Source organism: Oryx dammah, unplaced genomic scaffold (genome assembly GCF_014754425.2).
Source record: "Oryx dammah isolate SB20612 unplaced genomic scaffold, SCBI_Odam_1.1 HiC_scaffold_3, whole genome shotgun sequence".
Classification (NCBI taxonomy): domain Eukaryota; kingdom Metazoa; phylum Chordata; class Mammalia; order Artiodactyla; family Bovidae; genus Oryx; species Oryx dammah.
In genome coordinates, this window is record NW_024070187.1 from 68,509,659 (window position 1) to 68,532,861 (window position 23,203).

The 23,203-nt window shown below is 43.8% G+C and overlaps 1 protein-coding gene across 4 annotated transcripts in view; it reads right to left on the minus strand.

Moving 5' to 3' along the window:
• Positions 1-23,203, minus strand: part of LNX1 (ligand of numb-protein X 1) — a 195,652-nt gene that overhangs the window by 126,798 nt on the left and 45,651 nt on the right. For 2 of the 4 annotated variants that reach the window (XM_040238196.1, XM_040238195.1), the window contains one exon: positions 10,855-10,981. The gene's annotated coding sequence lies outside the window, so the exon portion shown is untranslated. Of the gene's footprint in view, positions 1-10,663; positions 10,982-21,258; positions 21,465-23,203 lie in introns of those variants that run through there. The other 2 variants (XM_040238197.1, XM_040238198.1) reach the window with 2 other exon arrangements.

Consider the following 23,203-nt stretch of genomic DNA (forward strand, 5'->3'; position numbering starts at 1 on the left):
AAGTATTGGAGCTTCAGCTTCAGCATCAGTCCTTCCAATGAATATTCAGAACTGATTTCCTTTAGGATAGACTGGTTGGATCTCTTTGCAGTCCAAGGGACTCTCAAGGGTCTTCTCCAACACCACAGTTCAAAAGCATCAGTTCTTCAGTGATCAGCTTTCTTTATAGTCCAACTCTCACATCCATACATGACTACTGGAAAAACCATAGCTTTGGCTAGATGGACCTTTGTTGGCAAAGTAATGTCTCTGCTTTTTAATATGCTGTCTTGGTTGGTCATAGCTTTTCTTTCAAGGAGTAAGCACCTTTTAATTTCATGGCTGCAGTCATCATCTGCAGTGATTCTTGGGAGCCCCCCAAAATAAAGTCTGTCACTGATTCCATTGTTTCCCCATCTATTTGCCATGAAGTGATGGGACCAGATGCTATGATCTTAGTTTTCTGAATGTTGAGTTTTAAGCCAGCTTTTTCACTCTCCTCTTTCACTTTCATCAAGAGGCTCTTTAGTTCTTCTTCGCTTTCTGCCATAGGGTGGTATCATCTGCATATCTGAGGTTATTGCTATTTCTCCTGGCAATCTTAACTCCAGCTTGTGTTTCATCCAGCCCAGCATTTCTCATGATGTACTCTGCATGTAAATTAAATAAGCAGGGTGACAATATACAGCCTTGACATTTTCCTTTCCCGATTTGGAACTAGTCTGTTGTTCCATGTCCAGTTCTAACTGTTGCTTCCTGAGCTGCATACAGATTTCTCAAGAGGCAGGTCAGGTGGTCTGGTATTCCCATCTCTTAAAGAATTTTCCACTGTTTGTTGTGATCCACACAGTCAAAGCCTTTGGCACAGACAGTCAAAGCCTTTGGCACAGTCAGTCAAGAAGTAGACGATTTTTCTGGAACTCTCTTGCTTTTTCAATGATGCAACAGATGTTGGCAATTTGATCTCTGGTTCCTCTTCCTTTTCTAAATCCAACATGAACATATGGAAGTTCATGGTTCATATACTATTGAAGCCTGGCTTGGAGAATTTTGATCATTACTTTACTAGTATGTGAGATGAGTGCAATTATGTGGTAGTTTGAGCATTCTTTGGCATTGCCTTTCTTTGGAATTGGAATAAAACTGACCTTTTCCAGTCCTGTGGCACTGCTGAGTTTTCCAAATTTGCTAGCATATTGAGTGTAGCCCTTTCACAGCATCATCTTTTAGGATTTGAAATAGCTCAACTGGAATTCTATCATCTCCACTAGCTTTGTTTGTAGTGATGCTTTCTAAGGCCCACTTGACTTCATATTCCAGAATGTCTGGCTCTAGGTGAGTGATTATACCATCTTGATTATGTGGGTCATGAAGATCTTTTTTGGCTAGTTCTTCTGTGTATTCTTGCTACCTTTTCTTAATATCTTCTAGGTATTAAGGGGGTTAGGTTAGGTCCATACCATTTCTGTTCTTTATTGTGCCCATCTTTGCATGAAATGTTCCCTTGGCATCTCTAATTTTCTTGAAGAGATCTCTAGTCTTTCCCATTCTATTGTTTTCCTCTATTTCTTTGCATTAATCACTGAGGAAGGCTTTCTTATCTCTCCTTGCTATTTTTTGGAACTCTGCATTCAAATGGGTATATATTTCCTTTCCTCCTTTTCCTTTCGCTTCTCTTTTCACAGCTATTTGTAAAGCCTCCTAAGATAACTATTTTGCCTTTTTGCATTTCTTTTTCTTACAGATGCTCTTGACTCCTGCCTCCTGTACAATGTCACGAACCTCCGTCCATAGTTCTCCAAGCACTCTGTCTATCAGATCTAATCCTTTGAATCTGTTTGTCACTTCCACTGTATAATCATAAGGGTTTTGATTTAGGTCATACCTGAATGGTCTAATGGTTTTCCCTACTTTCTTCAAGTTAACTCTGTATTTGGCAATAAGGAGTTCATGATCTGAGCCACAGTCAGTTCCTGGTCTTGTTTTTGCTGACTCTATAGAGCTTCTCCATCTTTGGCTGCAAAGAATATAATCAATCTGATTTCAGTATTGACCATCTGGTGATGTCCATGTGTAGAGTCTTTTCTTGTGTTGTTGGAAGAGGGTGTTTGGTATGACCAGTGTGTTCTCTTGGCAAAACTCTATAGCCTTTGCCCTGCTTCATTCTTTCTCTATTAAACAATGTAAATTTACAGTTACATGTTAAATTATGGATAAATTGTATGAGACTTGCAGGTATCAAAGTGCCATCATTTTTTTATATATATAAATACCAACTTTGAATTAAGATATATAAGAGGCTAGACAAATGCTCTGGGGGCTATACCTTAACTTACATTTGTAGTGGGGAGAAATTAGGGGCTTTAATGGGCTTCCCTGTTGGCTCAGAAACATGACTGAAGCAGTTTAGCACACTGGTGACCCAGATGGTAAAAAAAATCTGCCTAGAATGCAGGAGACCTGGGTTCAATCCCTGAGTCAGAAAGATGCCATGGAGAAGGGCATGGCAACCCACCCCAGTATTCTTACTTGGATAATTGCATGAACAGAGAAGCCTGGCGGGCTACAGTACATGGGATTGCAAAGAGCTGGACACGACTAAGTGACTCATACTTCCATTTCCAGGTACTTTAGTGATCTGAATAAAAATAGTCATGCACAGGATAAAAACTATGTTCAAACCAAGAGCCTGGGTTGGAAGTGGAGGTGGGGAGACGAGGGCCCCATATACATTGCAGGGGAAAGAGAGGACAGAGGGAGGGCAGGTGTGTACGGGCTACAAAGGTCAGGGTTAGCTCTGCTCCTACTTAATCTAAATCACCAGTCTCTAAGAGAGAGTAATTCATTAATGCAGTCTGTGAATGGCACCTGTCTGTAGAGTATTGCCAACCCTATAAAAGACAGAAAAAAATACAAATAATCTTTAAAGAGGTTGAAATATAGTCAGGAAATTAAAGGGAAATTGAACTGATAGGAGAACATGTGATATATCTGGAGTCAATAACTGAGAAGATAGATGTTCAGAAAGTGGGAAAAACAACAGAGTGTTAAATGAGAAGAAATTCAAGTTTTAGAAGTCAGCGATGGACTTTCACAGCTCCTGTTGGAGAGGAGCTTTGTCTCTCTTGTCAGAAGACTTTACTGCCTTTCCCCTGGGGTGTCAGGGCACACCTTTCAAACTTGGGTTTGTTTGTAAGAACTCTGGCCCATAAAAGACGGCCTTCCACTTCCTGGTCTACCAACATATTGAAATGGAACTGACCTCCTGCCAACAACAAAATGAAAGCAGAATATTCTGCACTGACCAACGGCTTATGGCCCTTGCAGTCAGTTGCCACAAGGTCCTGGGCAGGGCTGATGTCAGATGAGAAGTATGGTGAAGAAGCAGCCCGGCCTTCTTACACTCAAGGCTGGAAAACGTCCTTGTGCTGTGCCATGCTTGGTCGCTCAGTCATGTCTGACCTTTTGTGACCCCATGGACCACAGCCCGCCAGGCTCCTCTTGTCCCTGGGGATTCTCTAGGCAAGAACACTGGAGTGGGTTGCCATGCCGCCCTCCAGGGGATCTTCCCAACCCAGGGATTGAACCCAGGTCTCCTGCATTGCAGGTGGATTCTTAACCGTCTGAGCCACCAGGGAAGCCCAAGAATACTGGAGTGGGAAGCCTAAACATACTTAGGAGATGCTTTTTTTTTTCTTTTAACCTATAACCAAGGTTTAAGGAAGAAAGGACAGGGTGGAGGAAGATATTTAAGTGCTCAACATTTCTCTACTGTTTCAATTCTATAGGTATTTACCTCTTACGTGCCTGACTGCTGCTGCTGCTGCTAAGTTGCTTCAGCCGTGTCCGACTCTATGTGACCCCATGGACAGCAGCCCACCAGGCTCCCCTGTCCCTGGGATTCTCCAGGCAAGAACACTGGAGTGGGTTGCATTTCCTTCTCCAATGCATGAAAGTGAAAAGTGAAAGTGAAGTCGCTCAGCCATGTCCGACTCCTAGCGATCCCATGGACCGCAGCCTACCAGGCTCCTCCATCCATGGGATTTTCCAGGCAAGAGTACTGGAGTGGGTTGCCATTGTCTTCTCTTGTCTGTATTTCTGTGGGAGTTCCCATAGGCAATTCAATTTCATCCTCAACGAGTTTTTCTAATTAGGAAAATACAGCTTTCATATAGAAAAAAGCAAACGAACTTAAAACAGTGTAAGAAAACATACAATAAGTATGTTTTCCTCCAAAATAGGAGCCAGGGACAAGTGTGGAGGAAAAGGAGTGAGAAAGCAGTGTGGCATGGCTCAGAACAGTCAAGGAAAGTTCTTGGAACAGACTGTCCTCAGGGAGGATCACGAAAGATTAAAGAAATTTGGGAAAGTTGGAAGAAATCCAGGCAGAAGGAAGAAAGTGAGCAAATTCTTCAAGGAAAAGGAATCCACCCACCGTGTGTCTGGTGTTCCCACATGTCTGAGATTTTAAAATTATTAAGAAGTCACAGGGATTTGAGTTGGGTGACGATCTTAGATTCTCACCAAGAGCAAGAATCCTCTTTATGACATGCTGGGGGATGACCTACCAGCTTCCGTTTGAAATATCTCCATTATGTTTCCTTAGCCAGAATACCACCTAACTGTTAAAGCAACCTAAGATGACCTTCACTGATTTGTTTTTGTAGATTCATCATACTGGTGACTGAAAAGATTCAGCAGGTCTTTAGCATATAAAACACTTAACAACTGTATTTTGAACTTTGAACATAGGAATAAATAATTGTAGTGGTGAAGGTTGACAATTCTGTTTCTCCTTGGCTGTACTTTGCCCAATATATCAATCTCCAAGTAGATAAGGAATTTCATCATAAGAAGTGGGAGGGGCCTACGTGTAGGATAGTCCCTCCCAAAGATATGCCTACATCCTAACTCCTAGTACCTGAGAGTGTGAACTTATTAGAAAAAATGGTCTTGTCTTTGATGATAAAATTAAGTTAAAGATCTTGAAATGAGATCATCCTGGATTATCTGATTTACCCCAAATCCAATGACAAGTGTCTTTTTAAGAGACAGAGGAAGAGAAGACACAGAGGAGATGGTGATGTGCAGAGGGAGATTGGAATGAAGCAGCCACAAGCCTGGGACACCAGGAGGCACAGAAGCTGAAAGAGGCAAAGAAGGATCCTTTTCTGGAGCTTCCAGTGGAAGCAGGGCTCTGCCAATGCCTTGATTTCACAGTTCTGGCTTCCAGAATTGTGAGGAAATAAATTCATGTTGTTTTGAGATGCCAAGTGTGTGGTAATTCATTACAACAGCAATAGGAAATGAATACAGGGCTCTGTATACCCAGAAGGGGGTACACATTCCCCATGATCTTTTCCAATGCTTCTCTACAGGATTTAGGGACAATATGGTGAGTGGCAGCCATTTAGACATCTATTAATACATACTTCTGGATAGCAGTTCTGCCCTAGTATAAAAACCTAATTTTCTTTTAATCCATAGCTCAGCGAGAACAGAGATGACTGTTAAACCAAATTTCTAGGGTCCCCAGGGAGAAAAAAGAACTACAGGTAGAATAGCTGAGTTTGTGTGTGTGTTGTGGAAGGCATAAGACAAGCATAATGATAATAGTTAATGAGGAATCTGAAAACACCCGATGACTCATGTGTTAACGTGAGTATGCTGGAGCCTAAACATGTAGCGTACTATTCAAAAACGGCCACGTGACTGTGAGAGCAGTCATAAGCAAGTTATGTAAATCATCTCAACAGATAGCAATGACATATTTAGACCTCACCATCATATGTGTGTTATTGCCATGCTCCATGCCAAGAGGCTAGTAAAGAAAATTCTTGTAGAGTTTCCACTCTGCTATTGGTGCAGTCTTTTCCATCCCTGTGACAAATGCTTCAAGCACAAGAAGCGACCAAGAGTCACTGGGAAATATGGTGGAACTGCAGTCCACACATTCTAAGTCACATATTAATGATATATATAAAAAAGATCTCTGGTTAATTGGGGCAGAACTTAGCCACTGACAGAAGTGTATTGTCAATCCACCATGTCAAACAGTATGGCTCCCTAAACCAGAGAGAGGGTCGGGGAGGGGATGAGGTATTCTTCTGGAAAGGCAGACACAGAAGGGCAGGGGGAAAAGAACAGGAATAGAAAACCACAGACCTCAAATTTGGGGGTCATCTTGTCTATCCTCTACTTGAATCCCAGGAATCCCTTCTCTCCCCTCCTTTTTAGATTATATTTTAAAATGTAAAATAAGACAGAATTATTACCAGTTAATGAGCAGTTCACTAAGTGTAAGATACTATGTTGGATACTTTTCATGTATTTTCTCAGTTACTCTTTAGAATGACCCTATGGGATCCGTGATCTAGTCTTTATTGTACAGATGACTGGTATGTGTTGCTAAAGAGATGCAGGTCTTCTTTGTCATCTGTTCATTCAGTAAACATGTGAAGTCGCTCAGTCGTGTCCAGCTCTTTGGGACTCCATGGACTGTAGTCTACCAGGTTCCTCCATCCACGGGATTTTACAGGCAAGAATACCGGAGTGGGTTGCCATTGTACTAGGTACTAAATATAGCAAAAAACAATCACCTTCAGACAGGGAGCTCAGTGCACTGCAAGGCAGCCTACTGGATTTTTAGACAACTCTTAGAAAGTTCTGCCTCATGTTGATCTGAAATATATCTGTGGGTAAGCAACAGGTCACTGTGTTGTCCTCATCTTAGAACCAAAGAAGAGGAAAAGATGGATGGAAGAAGTTTATAGAGGAGAATCAACATTTTCAGTTTCTTATTTCAGCTCAGTGAAGTTTTTGTGCTTTGCAATTTGTATGGCTTTCATGTAAGCCTTTATTCTTTGGAGATAATAGATGGTTAAACCCTTATTAACCCAGAAAGAGTGATGTAGTCTTCCTTCCAAATGGTTTTGAAAAGCCCATGTTATTTAGAGGCCCTGTCAGAGAACAATAAATTTGCCACCCACATAAAAGTGAGTCTATGCGGTGCCAGCACACAAACTTAGGACAAGTTACGTACACGAGAGAGTCTACAAATGCTGAGCCAAGGGGGAGGACACATTTTAGGGTTTCTCTCATACACCCGCTCTTGGGAGCATCCTATAGAATGGCCTTTTAAGTAGTTAGAATCCTAGCAGACCTTATCTTCTCTACTTTGAGTGTGGAATTCAAATTTAAAAAGGAGACGCTGGAAGCCAGGAATCACCACTCCAGGAAACCCCACTGTTTATCTACATCGCAGAATCCTACTACCCACAGTTCTGCAAAGGACCAGTCATTTCAACTGACAGCACCCCAGCCCGGAACTCCAAGATAAACAAGATATTAATAATCTTTGTTACCAGGTTCTCCTTCTAAGCCTTTGGGGGCCTTTTGGGAAATCGGTTTTGCTCGGAGACTCTTTGGTTCTCAGTTTACTACTTTTTCCATCATTATTATACCCAAACTGTAGCATGACCTAGGAAGTCTAGCTCTATCCAATATAATAATTATTTCCTCTAATACTACACAATTTAACACTTATTGAGTGCTTTCTATATACCAGGCACTTTATATGAAACCATTTCAGTTATTCCTCACAATAGCACTGGGTTCGGTAAGTATTCTGTTTTCTAGATGATGAAACTGAGACAAAGAGATATTCAATTACTTATTTAGTTTAATAATTACCTGATGGAACTGGCCCAGATCTGATTGATTCTAGCCACTATGCCTTCCTTTTAAGAAAATAATGGTTGACATTGTGCCAAAGACTATTCTAAGCACTTTAAACATTTCAATTCATTTCAGCTTCACAATTTTCTTATAGCTGAGGTAAAGTGAGGTTAAATAACCCACCCCAGGTTACAAGGCTAGTAGGAGGTGGAGCTGGGTTTTTGAATTCAGGGAGATGGCAAAGAACAGGCCACTGTTCTAATGCAGTAGCACCATTCCACCTAGAATTCAATAAATAAGACTAATATTTCCTAATGAGGCATATGGCCACACCCCTGCGGTGAACCTGACCTACTCACATAGGTGCACAGCCCATCCAGCTTCTGTTATGGGGCCTGGGGATGTGAACCACAACACATTGACATCTCTTTTGGGGGAAAAAGTAAATATGGAAACTGATGGATGGGGAGGCTGAGGTGCATCTCCAGGTTCCACTGAGCAAGCTAGTAATCAGTTCAAGGTTATGAACCCCTGATCTCAATCCACTAGGCTGTTACCTTGCTCTTGATGATGAAAATCATCTTTTTGATGATGACCTTATCTTTTCAGGATAAGGTGAGACCTGGAGAAGTTGCCAGGGCACTGGGAACACGCCTGCTCTCATGCAATGGCTCAAGGTCATCAAAGGGCACACAACAGTCCATTAAGGGGATGATCAGGTCCGCAAGACCTCCCAGTTCCCCTTTCTCAGTCCAGGGCAGGCTCCTCCTCCCAGGGACTTAGCCCTGCAGCTCACCAGGCTGCAGCCAAGTGTGTTTACCTGCAAGACTGGAGGAGACCAAGCACCAGTCTGCCCTGGAGATAACACAATTGAAGGCAGAGAGGGCTGTCTGCCAAATCAGATTGCACAAATCCCAACAGAACACTTTCCCTGAAAGCCTGCGGAGGACCACATTTTGCGGGGCTGTTGTGGGATGAGAGTCTTGAGGAGGGAAAAGGCAGGAGTAATAGCATGGCTAGCAGCTCCTAAAGCTCGCCTGGGAGAACGGCAGGAACCAATCTGCCTGGCCTGTTTAATGACACAGTTTAAGCATTTTCCTCCCTCCTGCCTGTTTCCTTTCTCTGCACTGTGAACATGGTGTTAATTACTTACAACTAATAACCATAACAAGAACTATCAGGGTTCCTAACAATTGCAATCACATTAGACCTTTTATCTCAGAGAGGTCAGACTATTTCCTCCAGCAATCCAGATAAACACCCTCAAGGAGGCTGGATCCAGCCTTTGCTTGGTACCTACTTGGCAGCAGGCACTGGCCATTAGATGGTCCATATATGTTACCCCAGGTACTTCTCAGGACCATTTTATGTTGTTGGGATTATTAGTTCTTGTTTTACTGATGAAGAAACAGAGACTTAGAGAAGTAATATAAGGAAGATGCAAATGGAAGAGACTGTACAGTTTTCAATCAAGCCATTTTGCACTTAACCAATGGATGGAGTTACTACAGGAAGGGAACCACGGTGGGTCTTTTCATCCCTGTGAACAAAACTCATGCACACATTATCCAAGATACCAGTGCATTCTAAATCACCTGACTCTGAATTCCAGTCTCTGTAATTTTTTTTTCTTTCTTATATCTGGGGGCATAGTAGCCATAGCTTTGTTCCTTTAATAGTCAGGAGCCCTGACATATAGTGATAAACTGATTGGTTTAATCATACATTACCTACTATGCAGAGACCTAACAAACCACGGCCCACAGGGGGAAGGAAATATCATGGAGAGGTTTGTGACTTTAAGGACATAATTCTATCCAGAAGATTTAGGATCTAAGAGATCTTTTTCTCTCTTGTGCTGACAAAACTCTGAATCAAGTGAGGCTATTGGTGAAGGACAAGCAGCCACCACCACCCAAACACAAGGTTCAGGGGAAAAGGACAGACTCAAAGGTCAGTTGAAGAGCAATACAAGCCTCTGAGGAGTAAGAGAAACTGGCAACAAATGTGAGGCAGAATCTCAGGGGAGAAGCAAACATCTGAGATTAAAGTGTTCTCAATTTGCGTCCGTTTATACTTTAGGAGAACTGACATGCACTTTGAATTTCTGGGTGGATGAATATGAATATTTATAGGAATAGGAATATTCCTAACAGATTATTACCTTGCTAACTGAAATCTCAGAAAAATAGCCCATGAAGGAATCCAGGATGAAATGCCTCCCTCACAGGTTGACTTTTCTCCCCCAGTTTTCCAGCTCATCCCAGTAGGGAGCCAGGTTTGGAAATGGTTTCTCTTCCTCGAACAACAGTATTGGGTGGAGAGTGTGTGTGGGTACTGGGCCATCCAGAACAGAAGTGGTAACAGTCTATGTGGTCAGGATTAAGAAAACAAAATGGATCCTAGAGGTAAAATTACTCAAGAAAGAAAGGTCCTGGCAGAACAGTCTCCTTGGTATATTTGCAAAGGAAAGAGAGAAAAAAAAAATGGAAGAGTTCCCAAAAATTACATATTAGACCTTAATCTATATTCTTGTAAACACTGAGGAAATGATCTTTACTTTAGCCAAAGGTCAGCAGGCAGCCAACTCAGGGTCTGAATGTAAACAATTCTAATCCAAGTTTGTGAAGTAGTTTTAAAAAGAATAAAGGACAAAGAAAATAGTAGATTTCGCTAGAGAAGAAAGAAGGAAGAAGCCTGGAGTGCTTCTGAGTAAGGGCAATAGAATTTACCTGCTGGAGGAACAGATTTTCAGAGGGTGGGGGGAAATAATTAAGGTCATCTCACAGGTTTAGATGGAAATTGCCTCTGGTGAACACAGAAAGTAAGGGAAAATAAGTCAACTCTGATTTCAGCCCCCTCCCAACACAGGTCTGCATCTTGAAGTTTCAAAAAAAAGTATCCACGCCACCTCAGAGTTTAAAAATAATAATAATCAGTTCGACTTCCCAGACAATCAGAGGCTGGATTAATGATTAAAAGAAACCGAAAGGATTAAATATCTGACCTGGGAGAATTTTCCTCTGCATCCGAAATGTCAAAGGCATCTCTTTCCTTTCAAAAAGAACTTCTCCCTCTGGGACAAACACCCAGAGCTAAACCATTCAGCTTCTATTTTTCACTCACATTCTTCCTTCAGATCCTTCAGGGGTCCACGGTCTAAACGTCCAGAGAGGAACAAGCAGGGTTTCAGCTCACCTTTCCAAGTGCTGCCTGGGGCTCTCAAAGCAGCAGCACCCCAGCAGTTCTCACGCCTGTGGCTGAGTCCAGCAACTCCTTGGGCTGCCCCGGCAGTAACCGGCCTCCACCTCCGGCCTACAGGTGCCTAGAGGAATGAGGAGGGCATTGGTTGGTGGAGACCAGGAAATGTGTGACATCACAGGAGCCTCGACAGATAAAACATTGCTGGGACCTTAGTTATTGAAACAGTCAGTAGGTCCCGCCCACCTGTCGTTCACCTGAATACCCGAGAGCAGGTAGGTGGCGTCTTTGGGTGGACAGATGAATCAGTTAGAGCAATTTGCCGACTGGAATTTACTTTCTTTCCTGCATGGCACGTGTCCAGCCCCTAGAACAGATCTGAATTTCTATGCCTGGTTGCTTCCTGGGCCCCTCCTCCCACCCCCTTCCAATGCTATCCTATGCTAAGTTGCTTCAGTCGTGTCTGACCCTGTGCGACCCCATAGACAAAGTTTATTTACTTTTATCATTTTGACAGCTTTCAAAAAATTGAAGTATAGTTGATTTGCAATGCTATTTTAGTCTCTATATTTTATTCCATTTAAAGTTCTTAAAAAATCACAGCCATATTTCCCTGTGCTGTACAATATATCTTTTTTTTTTATTTATTTTATATCTACTGGTTTTTACCTCTTAGTCCCCTACACTTAGGGCTTCCTTGCTGGCTCAGATGGTAACGAATCCACTTGCAATGCAGGAGACCTGGGTTCCATCCCTAGGTTGGGAAGATCCCCTGGAGAAGGGAATGGCTACGCACTCCAGTATTCTGGCCTAGAGAATTCCATGGACAGAGGAGCCTGGCAGACTACAGTGCATGGGGTTGCAAAGAGTCGGACACGACTGCTTGGACACAACTGAGTGACGTTCACTTCCCCCCCCCCCCCGTCTTGCCCCTCCCCCTTTCCTCTCCCACTGCTCATCACTAGTTTGTTCTGAGTCTGTTCGTTTATCTTTTAGATTTCACATGTGATAACCTAGGATGTTTAAATACAAAAAGTCACTTAATGAGCATGAAAAGGAACTGTGTGAAGATTGAATGCTTGGAAAATATTGGAGATCTATTCCCGAATGCTTTTCTGAATGTCATCCATTTGGATCCCAAGTGCTTCTTTGTTCAAATTTAATAAATGAGAGGTGACATTTCAAATTCATTTTTTAAAAAAATCCAAATATGATGCTTCTCAGAAGTTTCAGAGTCAAGTTTTCAAACACTCCCCCACTCCCTGCCCCAGCAGTTCATCCCATGTTCAGGAGTTTGTGAAACTTCAGTCACTTCCTAGCTTGCTGGTCTGGCAGCTAGAAGTCACATGGAGGTTACAGTTCACTGCAGACCTGCAATTAGGAGCAATTTACATGATTCAGATTGGAATGATAGAACAGAAATAAAGTGGCGTTGTCAGCTGGTTAGAGCCAGGAAGGAGGAGTCAGGGTTATTTCTGTCCCAAGCTCGGTGTGTGACCCTGGGCAAGTCATTGTGTTGCCTCAGCTTTTCCAGCAGCAAAAGACAGGATCCCTGCAACTCAGCCGGTGTGGCAGCAGCACCTGTGAGGTATTGCGGCTGCCTCTTAAACCCTCTGGCATCTTTTGAAGGATTGTCAACAGCTTCTATCATTGCATTTTAATGTCATGTATTTCTATGGCCCCAGTCCAGCATCTCTCGACAATTTATTCACTCTCTGGAATGTACTACCTGGGGAAAACGTGGGTTCTCCCTCCCAGGTGGATGGCCTACTTGCCCAGAGAGATATACTCTATTTTTTCCCTGGAAGGAGAAAAAAATGTTGAAATTCTGATTTTTCCTCTTATTCTGTCTCCGTCTTCCCTCTCTCTCTGTTTTAAGTTAACTTTCATTGGAGTATAGTTGCTCTACAAAGCTGTGTTAGTTTCTACTGTACTCCCTCTTCTCTTGATACTGTTAATCCTTTGATTTCACACATTCTAACACTGTTCTTCTTCAAAGGTTTTTAAATTGGGCTGGCGGGTTGGTGTTTTGACTGAGGGGGATGGGTAGAGGAAGAATAAACAGGAGGGGGAAGGGAGGAAGGTGTTGACTCCAGTCTCTAGTTCTCCACATTGACTGGGTGCCTCCAGTCATCTGATACCTTGTAAAACAACCAGGGAGGGAAGGAGGAAAAATTCTAGTCACGGGCCCGCAGCGCAGGCTCTGAATATTTCTCTTGCAATAGAGCCGGGTCCTCTCCCAAGCTCTCCCTGGCTGCTCTCCCACGCTGTCCCTGGCTGCTCTAGACCACCGTCCCCACCTGGGAACTGCCTGCACTTTGTAGAGAGCTGGAAGCTTAAAAAAAAAAATTCCCCATTCACGTTTTCATCCAATAGAAACTATGGTAGGTGTGGCTACTCCTTTATTATTAACAACGACTACATAAAAAGAATAAGGCAGCAAAGTTTTTTATATGCCTGCCGGTGTTTCAGGAATAAGTACCGGTCCACCAGTTTGATATTCAACTAAGATACACCTGCAAAACAGGCTTCTGCCCTGGCTTGAGTGTCCCCCGAGACAGGAGGAGGCGCAGGGCCAGCTGCCAGCCTCATGAATCATCCAGGCCTGCCTACAGCTGCCTTCCATGTGTGTCAATCACCTTTGAAGGCAGCAGGTCCCACCTAGGTAGGGGGAAGCCACAAGGCTTCCCTGGTGGCTCAGAGGGTCAAGTATCTGCCTGCAATGCAGGAAACCCGGGTTCAATCCCTGGGTTGGGAAGATCCCCTGGAGAAGGAAATGGCAATCCTATGGACAGAGGAGCCTGGCGGGCTACAGTCCACAGGGTCTCACAGAATAGGTCATAACTGAGCAGCTAACACTTTCACAGAAAATATAGTAAAAGGGGGAGCAAGATTTCTGGGGAAAAGCATTTTTAGGAAGTGACAACAAGTCATTGAGGTTAAGGGCTTCAGAGACATACAGCATTCTGCTCCTATGGTTTGATGAATAAAAATTGAGAAAAGAAGTTCAACCAGGAGTGGAGATCATGGTCAAAAAAACAAAAAGAGTGGAGAAGTGTACAAAAGACAAAGTAAAAATAGGCCATTTGACTTGGTGCTCTTGGATTTAGAATAATCTTTGAAGTTTCAAAAAAATCAGTGTGGGCTTCATTATTCCATTAGGGCTGTTGTGTTATTATGGAAGTATGTCTCAAATACTGGTGAAAAGATATACATAATAATCATAAAAAGCTACCACTGACTAAGTGCTTAGCTGGTGCTACTCACTGTTGTGAGCACTTTTTACAATGACACTGAGTTACGTACTATTTGTGTAGACAATTGGAAAACCAAGGCATAGAGATATTGAGTACACGCTAAAGGCCAGCACAGCCAATAAGTGACAGGGCCAGAGCAGTTTCATCCACTGGGGGGAAAAATGTGGAAAGGGTTTGATTTCATATTCCCTGGCAACTTCTTGGGCACTAATCAAAGTTCTTACCCATCCTCTATTTAGAAGGAAGTGCCTTGTAGAAGTAGCCCAGGAAGTATAGTTTCTAGGAAGGACTATCTCTAATTACAAAAGAATTATTAATCTGGTTTATATATTGAGTATGTAGATGGATACATTTATACACGTATTTGTGAGAAAACACACCAGGAAATCCATCATCCCTGAGTGCATCCTCAAAATCATATTTTGGGTTCTGTCAAACCAACCCCAAGAAGGGAAAGCCAACTTGAGGGGCCCCTCCAGAGGGATCAGTTGTAACTCTCCATGACATCTTTTATGGTTCTCTCTCTCTAAAACTTTAACAGTTTATCCCTTAAAAGCTGCAAATGCTATGAGAAGGGCCATAAAAGCCTAGAACTTTATACAATTGGATAATCGAGACGACGTAAAATTAAGTTCCAATGCAACCACTACCAAGTTAGATGGTTTAGACCAGGTTTGGTAAGTACTAGACACACACTCAGAGAAGGCGATGGCACCCCACTCTAGTACTCTTGCCTGGAAAATCCTATGGATGGAGGAGCCTGGTAGGCTGCAGTCCATGGGGTCACAAAGAGTCGGACATGACTGAGCAACTTCACTTTCCCTTTTCACTTTCATGCACTGGAGAAGGAAATGGCAACCCACTCCAGTGTTCTTGCCTGGAGAATCCCAGGGACGGGGGAGCCTGGTGGGCTGCTGTCTATGGAGTCGCACAGAGTCAGACACGACTGAAGCGACTCAGCAGCAGCAGCAGACACACAGTGTTCCTATATCATTCTCATCATTATTGCTAGAAGGCCTTCAGCTCAGAGGTAACCTAGGAATCTTCAAGACAGAGGTCCAAGCACAGCAACAATTTCTATCCCTGATTTGATAGTAAGTGGGAGGGATAATCAGGAAAGGATAAGATTGGTGTTGGCTGGTTCATTAGGCAAGATTTCATGGAGAATGGAACATGAATTAGACCTTGAAGGATATGGGGAGATTGTTGAGAGGGGCAGACAAATCCAGGGAGGGGCCTTCCCTGGTGGCTCAGTGGTAAGGAATCCACCTGCCAATGTAGGAGAAATGAGTTTGATCCCTGATCCAGGAGGATCCCACATGCCTTGGAGCAACTAAGACCATGTCTGCAGTAAGGGAAGCCACCACAGTGAGAAGCCCACATACCACAGCTGAAGTGCCCCCTCCCTCTCTCTGAAACTGGGGATAAGCAATGAAAACAAAGGAAAAAAAAAAAAAAAAGCCAGTGCAGACAGCAGGTGGAGACAGAGTGATCACAGCCTGTGAGTGCTGGGGAGGAAGGTGTGAGTGGAAACAAGGGAAAAGACAAGACAATAGAGTGTTCATCCTGCTGGGGTGAAGAGGAGCCATCCTCTGCTTGGCTTGCATGGGAAAGGAGGACCAGATGATAAAGAACCTCAAGGGCTGACTCTTCAGGTCTTCACATGACTTCCGGCTACATCTCTCATGATGATTAAACAGCGAAAGGCAGAAAGAATAAAAAGGAATGGAGGAAGGAAGGAAGGGAGGGATGGAAGGGAAGAAGGAAGAGAGAAAGAAAGGGAAAGAATGAAGGAAGGGAGGAGGAAGGAAGAGAGGGAAGAAGAAAGAGAAAAAAATTCAGCATCTTGGGCATGGGTCATTTATTCAGAGCAACAGTATTTTCAGAGTTGAGTTAAACTTCCACGATATGCCATTTCAGCTACTATGTGATCATCTTTCTCGTTAGAAGCAAGCCTATATATCCTTTGCAGTCAACATATCCTGTAAACTTTGTTCTTTGGAGAGACGGATGGAACGCATTAGAAAGCTCTCTGAACTCAAGGTTGGGCCTGTCCTAGTTAGGCAGCCAGCTCACTTGGGCTTTTTGATTAGTCTGAATTATTTTATGTATCTTGACAGGGAAATCTATGGGGGAAAGGAGGTCTGTTTTTCAAAGCTCTTTTCCATTAGATCACCACAATGAAGGCTGGCATTCTCAAGGATTCTTCCTGGCAGAAAACTATTGTAAGATATTCCTGGCAAAGAACTGTTGCTAAGACAGTACCTCAAGTTTCGTCAGAATTACTTTGCCCCTGTTGGCTTCCTTTTTTTTCATAGCATATTTGTAGGGTTGTCTAAGATGACTGAATGCCACAACAACAGTGAACAAATTCCATCTGATTTTAATAAAATGCTATATACTTTAGCTGAAAGTCTATAGCATTATGAGATGGAATTGCTGTACACATTCCATCATGTTGGCCTCAGTTTCTTTTTGAACTAGCTTCAGTTCAGTTCAGTCACTCAGTCGTGTCTGACTCTTTGCGACCCCATGAATCGCAGCACGCCAGGCCTCCCTGTCCATCACCAACTCCCGGAGTTCACTCAGATTCACGCCCATCGAGTCCGTGATGCCATCCAGCCATCTCATCCTCCCTCTGTCGTCCCCTTCTCCTGTCCCCAATCCCTCCCAGCATCAAAGTCTTTTCCAGTGAGTCAACTGTTCGCATGAGGTGGCCAAAGTACTGGAGTTTCAGCTTTAGCATCATTCCTTCCAAAGAAATCCCAGGGCTGATCTCCTTCAGAATGGACTGGTTGGATCTCCTTGCAGTCCAAGGGACTCTCAAGAGTCTTCTCAAACACCACAGTTCAAAAGCATCAATTCTTTGGCACTCAGCTTCCTTCACAGTCCAACTCTCACATCCATACATGACCACTGGAAAAACCATAGCCTTGAACTAGCTTAGCTCCAAATATTTCATTGGTTAATTACAATTACTTAGCATGATATGAATAAAAAGAACCCAGAAGGGCAATTACAGAAAATAATAGTAATAATCACAAATATCAGCTGATGGGATAAATGCCATCTGGTTCTGTGTATGTGGAAGAGATTGCATTTCTCTCACAAACTCACAGCCAATGTGTAGTCTGGTTTGCAGATGAGCTTCTAGGATACTGGATGGATTTACAGTTTGGGGGCAGACACTGCTCCAGGTTGTGTGCTTTGGAGGTAAGAGGGAGTACATTAGCCATTGGAGGTGGCACATATTTTGTGAAGATTTCCTCCATGGACCTGCAGCCAGTGCATTCTTCTTTAGTAGAAAAAAAAAAAAAAGACTTCATTGTTGCTTCCTCTATAAATGTTACAAGGCCTATATTCCACAACTGTAAATATCTATGTTTACATGACTCCATTCTTGTATAAACCAGATAGGTTATTTAATTTTTTTGCTGATGGTTGTTGATATTTTGAAGGTTGTTGTGTCTGCCTTTCTTGGTTCCATCATTTGTGTGTTAGCTGCTCAGTCATGTTCAGCTCTTTGCAACTCCATGGACTATAGACCACCAGGCTTCTCTGTCCATGGAATTTTCTAAGCAAGAATATTGGAGTGGGTGCCATTCCCTTCTCCAGGGGATCTTCCCATATAGCTATTAAAATTGACCCAATGTGTGTGTGTATGTGTTACTCAAGTCGTGTTGGACTCTTTGCAACTGCATGGACTATAGCCTGCCAGGCTCCTCTGTTCATGGGATTCTCCAGGCACAATATTGGAGTGGGTTGCCATGCCCTCCTCCAGCGGATCTTCCTGACCCAGGTATTGAACTCAGGTAGCCTACATTGCAGATAGATTCTTTACCATCTGAGCCACAAGGGAAGCCCAATTGACCCAGTACCATATGTCGAAAGTATAAAATGTTGCCTCTCCTTTTGAACTTTGACCTCATTCTAAGGGAGTCTGTGTCCTTGTGGATGACCCCTCTACATCCTTGACCCCATCAAGTCTAAGGACATTTACCTCTATTCCTCTGAAGCTGCCCATTTTCAGGGCTGCCACTTGCATCTTCTTATCATCCCAAAATCTTTCATTTCAAAAAAATCTGAGAATGTTACTCTCTTTTAACCGTTCAGATTTTCCACTCCCTTACTCAAATTTTGCTTTCCTCTCTGAATGGATTGTACTCCTGGTTCTTGACTTCTGGAGCTCATCTGAGAATCTCTCTCTCTTCTGTTTTCACGTCAAGCTTGTCTGACCCAGATCCCACTTCCTTGCCTGCATCCTCAACTTCCCAATGGCCTGGCAGAACCAGGGCTCCAGCCTCCTCTCTTCCTATAAGCATGAGGGTTGGGGCCACTGTATCCACACGTCTGCAATGCCAGCCCCTCTAGTTGGTCTCTTCAGCAGCCGTGGTCCACCATGTCTCTTCTTTGCGGTCAGCCCACCTGCAGTCCATTTGCCTGGCCTGGCCACACCAGGCTTTTCATGCCCCTGGGTCCTGCCTGCCTATCATACCTCAGCAACATCTCTATATCCGTTCCACCCTCAGAATATGGCCCGTGCCCCAGCCCCCATGCCCTAGTAACACTGTGTTAGAGAGGTCTGCCCTTGCCCCCCCTCCACCCCAACATTTCCATAAGAAAGTGGTTTCCGAAGAAAACTCCAGCCATACTTTGCCCTTCGCTCACTCTGCCCCCTGCAAGTCCTTCAGTGGAAAAATAGGATAGAACGACAGGCCAGCTCAGCTGCACTCCTCCCTTGGCTGTCTTGGGAGTTTTCCTCTGCCGCTCCATATGCTGAGTCTTCCCAGGGCAGGCTTCTGTTTGAGAAGACATCATGCCCAGATCTGCCCTGGCTGGGTGCCTTCAAGCTCTTTTTACCTTGTTCCAGGTCTTGTTCTCCAACTTAGCTATTACCATTTGAAAGGTGATATTTTGGCCTCAGTAATTACTCTTCAATTTTTCTCTAATTATTCCAAACTCAGGTGGGGAAGGGAAGCACTGTTTGTTGGGGTCCCTCTTAGATACCCAAGAAAACCTGAATGTGGTTCCTGTAACAACCAGAGTTTCTCACTGCTAGGCTCTTACTCATGCTGCTGCTGCTGCTAAGTCACTTCAGTTGTGTCCGACTCTGTGTGACCCCATATACGGCAGCCCACCAGGCTCCTCCATCCATGGGATTTTCCAGGCAAGACTACTGGAGTGGGATGCCATCGCTTTCTCTGCTTACTCATGCAACACCACCCAAACAGTTCTTATTCATCTGGCATCACCTGCATTGATGTGGTACACTTTTAAATGCTCTCTTACAGGATCCTGGCAGAAACCCCAGGAGCTAACTCTACTTGACAGGTGAGGAGACTGAATCCCTTAGAGATAAAGTCACTTGTCCAAATTGCCCAGTGGGTTACAGGCAGACCCAGCACTCAGGTATTTCTCTTCCCTCAGTTTGGGAAACTCCTACTCTATCTTCAGGGCTCAGCACAGTACTACCTCCTTTATGGAATCTCTCCTCACTTTCCCGAGCAGACATCCACACTGCGCTGTGCTTGCTGCATGCCCTCCTCAGGCAGTTATTATCCTGATTATAATTTTTAAAAGGTAGTCTTCTCTCTGGACAGTCAGCTAGGGAACATGACTTCTCATAGACCTGCAGGACTTGGCCCAGTGTCTGGAAGGAACAAGCCCAGTGCCTTCAACAGACATTAGTCAAAAGAACTAAAGATGACTGTAAAACAAGTGGATGAATGAGGGAATTCTCATTGTTAGGTTACATCTGGAAGGATCCCTTCCTTTTCCTAGGAGTCTAAGCCTATGGACTGTAGAAAGGAGACTAACTTTATTATACTTAATTTTCACTATAATGCCACAACCTAGACCTTCACGATTCATTCATTCAGATATTCAAAAAATGTATTAAACTGTTGATGTGCTAGTCACTGTCAAGGAGGAGAAGAATCTCAGTTTTCAGGAACTCCTCATCCATGAAGAAGCAGAGTTAAAGACAGGATTAAAGCCCAAGGTGGAGATTGCCAGGTATTCATACAGTTACAGGAAAGAGGAAGGGTGGCTTGTTTCTTCTCATTTAAAAGATTTAAGTTGTTAAAAACTGCCCAAGTTCACCCAACTGGTAATGACAGAGCTTACACTGGGGTGCAGGTCCATTTTAGCGCCCGTGACGTTCCCAGGCCCACATGGCATTGCCCTGGCCCTTTGCCAAAAAAAGGGTCCATGAGAACAGGGACCCATTGTGCCTCTAGGTTCGCTTCAGAGAACCTGGGTCTTCTTGGTGGTGGTGGTTTAGTCACGTGGTCATGTCCTGCTCTTCTGACCCCATGGACTGCAGCCTGCTGGGCATCTCTGTCCATGGGAGTTTTCCAGGCAAGAATACTGGAGTGGGTTGCCATTTCCTTCTCCAGGGGATCCTCTTACACCTTAATGATTTTCACAAATGTAGATGTGGCTTGTCTTGAGTGGGTAGAAAAACTGCCTCAAACGTGGTCTTGGAGTTTCATGCCCACAGTCAGGTTTGGGTGGTACCTTGGGAAGAACCTGAAAAAGACCTGTGCTCCCATGTGACAGTAACATCTGTAGCTATTTAGATGAATTTAAATTCCTTTCAAGTGGAATTGACAATGTTAGTAAACCTTTATTAAAGATTCCCTCCTTAAACTTCATAAGCTTTCAGTGTTACATAATTTAAGTCCCACTTAATTCTACTTTCTGTATATTCCATCCTCAGTGAATAAGACCAAATGACCATTTTCTTCACAAAACCTCCTTATACTTGCTGTCTTTTATGTTGTCTAGTAGAGTGCTCTGTCCAGGCCTAAGAGCCCAACTTCTTCAAACTTCTTCCTGATAAAGTTAAAATTTCACAATAACTAATAACCTACGGTGACTCATAGATACACACCCAAAATGGCCCAATAAGAGATGGCGTGGAAAAGGCAAAAACAAGAGGCAAAGCATGCTGCTGGTCCCTTTGGGTGTTGTAAGCATAGAAGAAGCCAGCATCTAGATGGAGAAGTGTTTTCCTTCCCAGTGAAATTTTGCCTCCATCCAAGAGAGGGCAGGTCCTCAAAAACGGGGTTCACTGCCAAGAATCCTGTTCTTCAGCTCTCCAAAGTCAAATATAAGAAAGAATATCTTGAAAACTACTCACCATTAATGCAGAGACAGCTGTTAATCTTCCAACAGAATCTCAGCAAGGGGCAATTCGTTTGGCTTTTCTCAAATCACAAGCAGGTAAAGATTTTCCTTCTCAGCTTGGACAATGAACCTGGATGACTGCCTCTCTTTTCAGCCCTTCTTAGAGATGAATTTCCCTGGGCATCTGCTGCTAAGCCACGAAGAGGGGTCTGGAGTAAGTAAGGGCACTTCCTTGTGGCCGTAAAGCCACAACAAGGTGGAGCCATGGACACAGGCTTGGGTGACGTGGACAAAGGCATTTCCATGGCCAGTCCTGGTACCTCTGGCCCTAGGAGCTGCTGCTCCTCCCAAGGGCAGCATAGAAGCTGCACTTCCAGTTGAAGTTCAGATGATCACAGAGTAATGAATAGTTTCCCCTCCTACCAGTTATGAGAATGTGGAGTTGTTATCACTGTGGACTTATCCTCAAGTCCTCCACCCCTGGATGGCTCATCTAATCCTGCACTGGAAATGTTGACCTCAACTGCAACCAAGTGGCCAAAGTACAGGTGAGACAGCAGGAACTAATTCTCTCTAGGGTGAATGTCTGAAAGATGCCTCCATTTAATTTTCAAATCCATTCAGCTTAGTTCCATGAATATTTATGGGGAGTTAAGAGCTAGAAGCAGTGATCCAGAGGCCCTGGATCACTAAGTTCCCCATTTGCCCTGTTGTAACTTGAGGCTTTGTCAATATCAATACTGGCTATCAGCCTAGGGTGGTTAGACTGGTCCTTCCAGCTCAGCCTGTCCCCTTGAAGCAGCATGGTCCATGTGGCAAGGGAGAGGCTGCCCTTCCAGTCCTTTCTCCCACTTTCTCTGAGTTGCCCCAGAGGCTGACTGAAAGCACATCTTTGGCAAGTCCTGCCACAGGTGTATTCCCACCTCTATGTTGGGTGACTCTCATTAAACTGTCTCCCCTGGGTGGCCAGTCCTTCTCAGTGATTTGGCTGCACCTGGATCAACACCGATCATGTTCTGTCCACCCATCCATAAAGTCACAGCTGTGATTTTGGAGGGTGTGTGGCAGCAAGCCAGGTGGACCTCAGGATGCTTATTCGTCAATGTCATGTTGCTGTAGGGTTTTGGCAGAGGGGACAGCAGTTATGTTGGGCATGTCCTGTCCTCATCTCTGCCACAAGAGAACACTGCACACACTAACTCCTATGAACTTGAAGTTGGAAGAAGATCTGTGACTCTCTTGGTCTATCCTCCACCCATCTTATGGTAGCATCTTCTCCAGAATAAATGAACCAGGAACCACATGCCAGAGTTCACCAACAGGTCTGTTCCAAGTTCCACTCTTCTCTAAACCAAATATTCTAAACTGATTGCTATTATTTCTCCCTGCCCTGCTCCACCAGTCCCTCTCCTACAAATCTTCCTGTTCTATAGCATCCAAATACTACCTACTGTTTTCACTCCTGCTTAAATGGCTGACTTCTGTTATCCTCCGCTGGAAGTGATCATATGAGATTTCATATAAAAGCCAAAGTAGGTTCTCATTGGGAAGCTGTAGAATTCTGCTGGTGTGATGGGAAGAGGAACAGAGTGAGAAACAGCAATCAGGGTCTGTTAATGCGCATGCCCAAAGAAATGGAAAGGAAGTTACCCTCTACAGTGATACAAGGATGGTTTCAAATATAACAAACTACTCTGTTGTCTGTGATTGTGACACCACCATTAGGAATTAGTCTGGGTCTTGTGAGAAACAGATGCCAGGATGAGGCTAATCACGCAAGGACTTAATTAGGGAAGATACCTGTATGAGGGATAATAGGATAGGAGCCGAGAAAGTTTGGGAAAGCACGTGGAAGAACTTAATGATGTCTTTATTGAGTAGATGGATAGATGAATGAATGAACAAAGTACTGGGTTGGCCAGGATGTTTTTCCATTAAACTTTTTTGGCCAGTTTCCC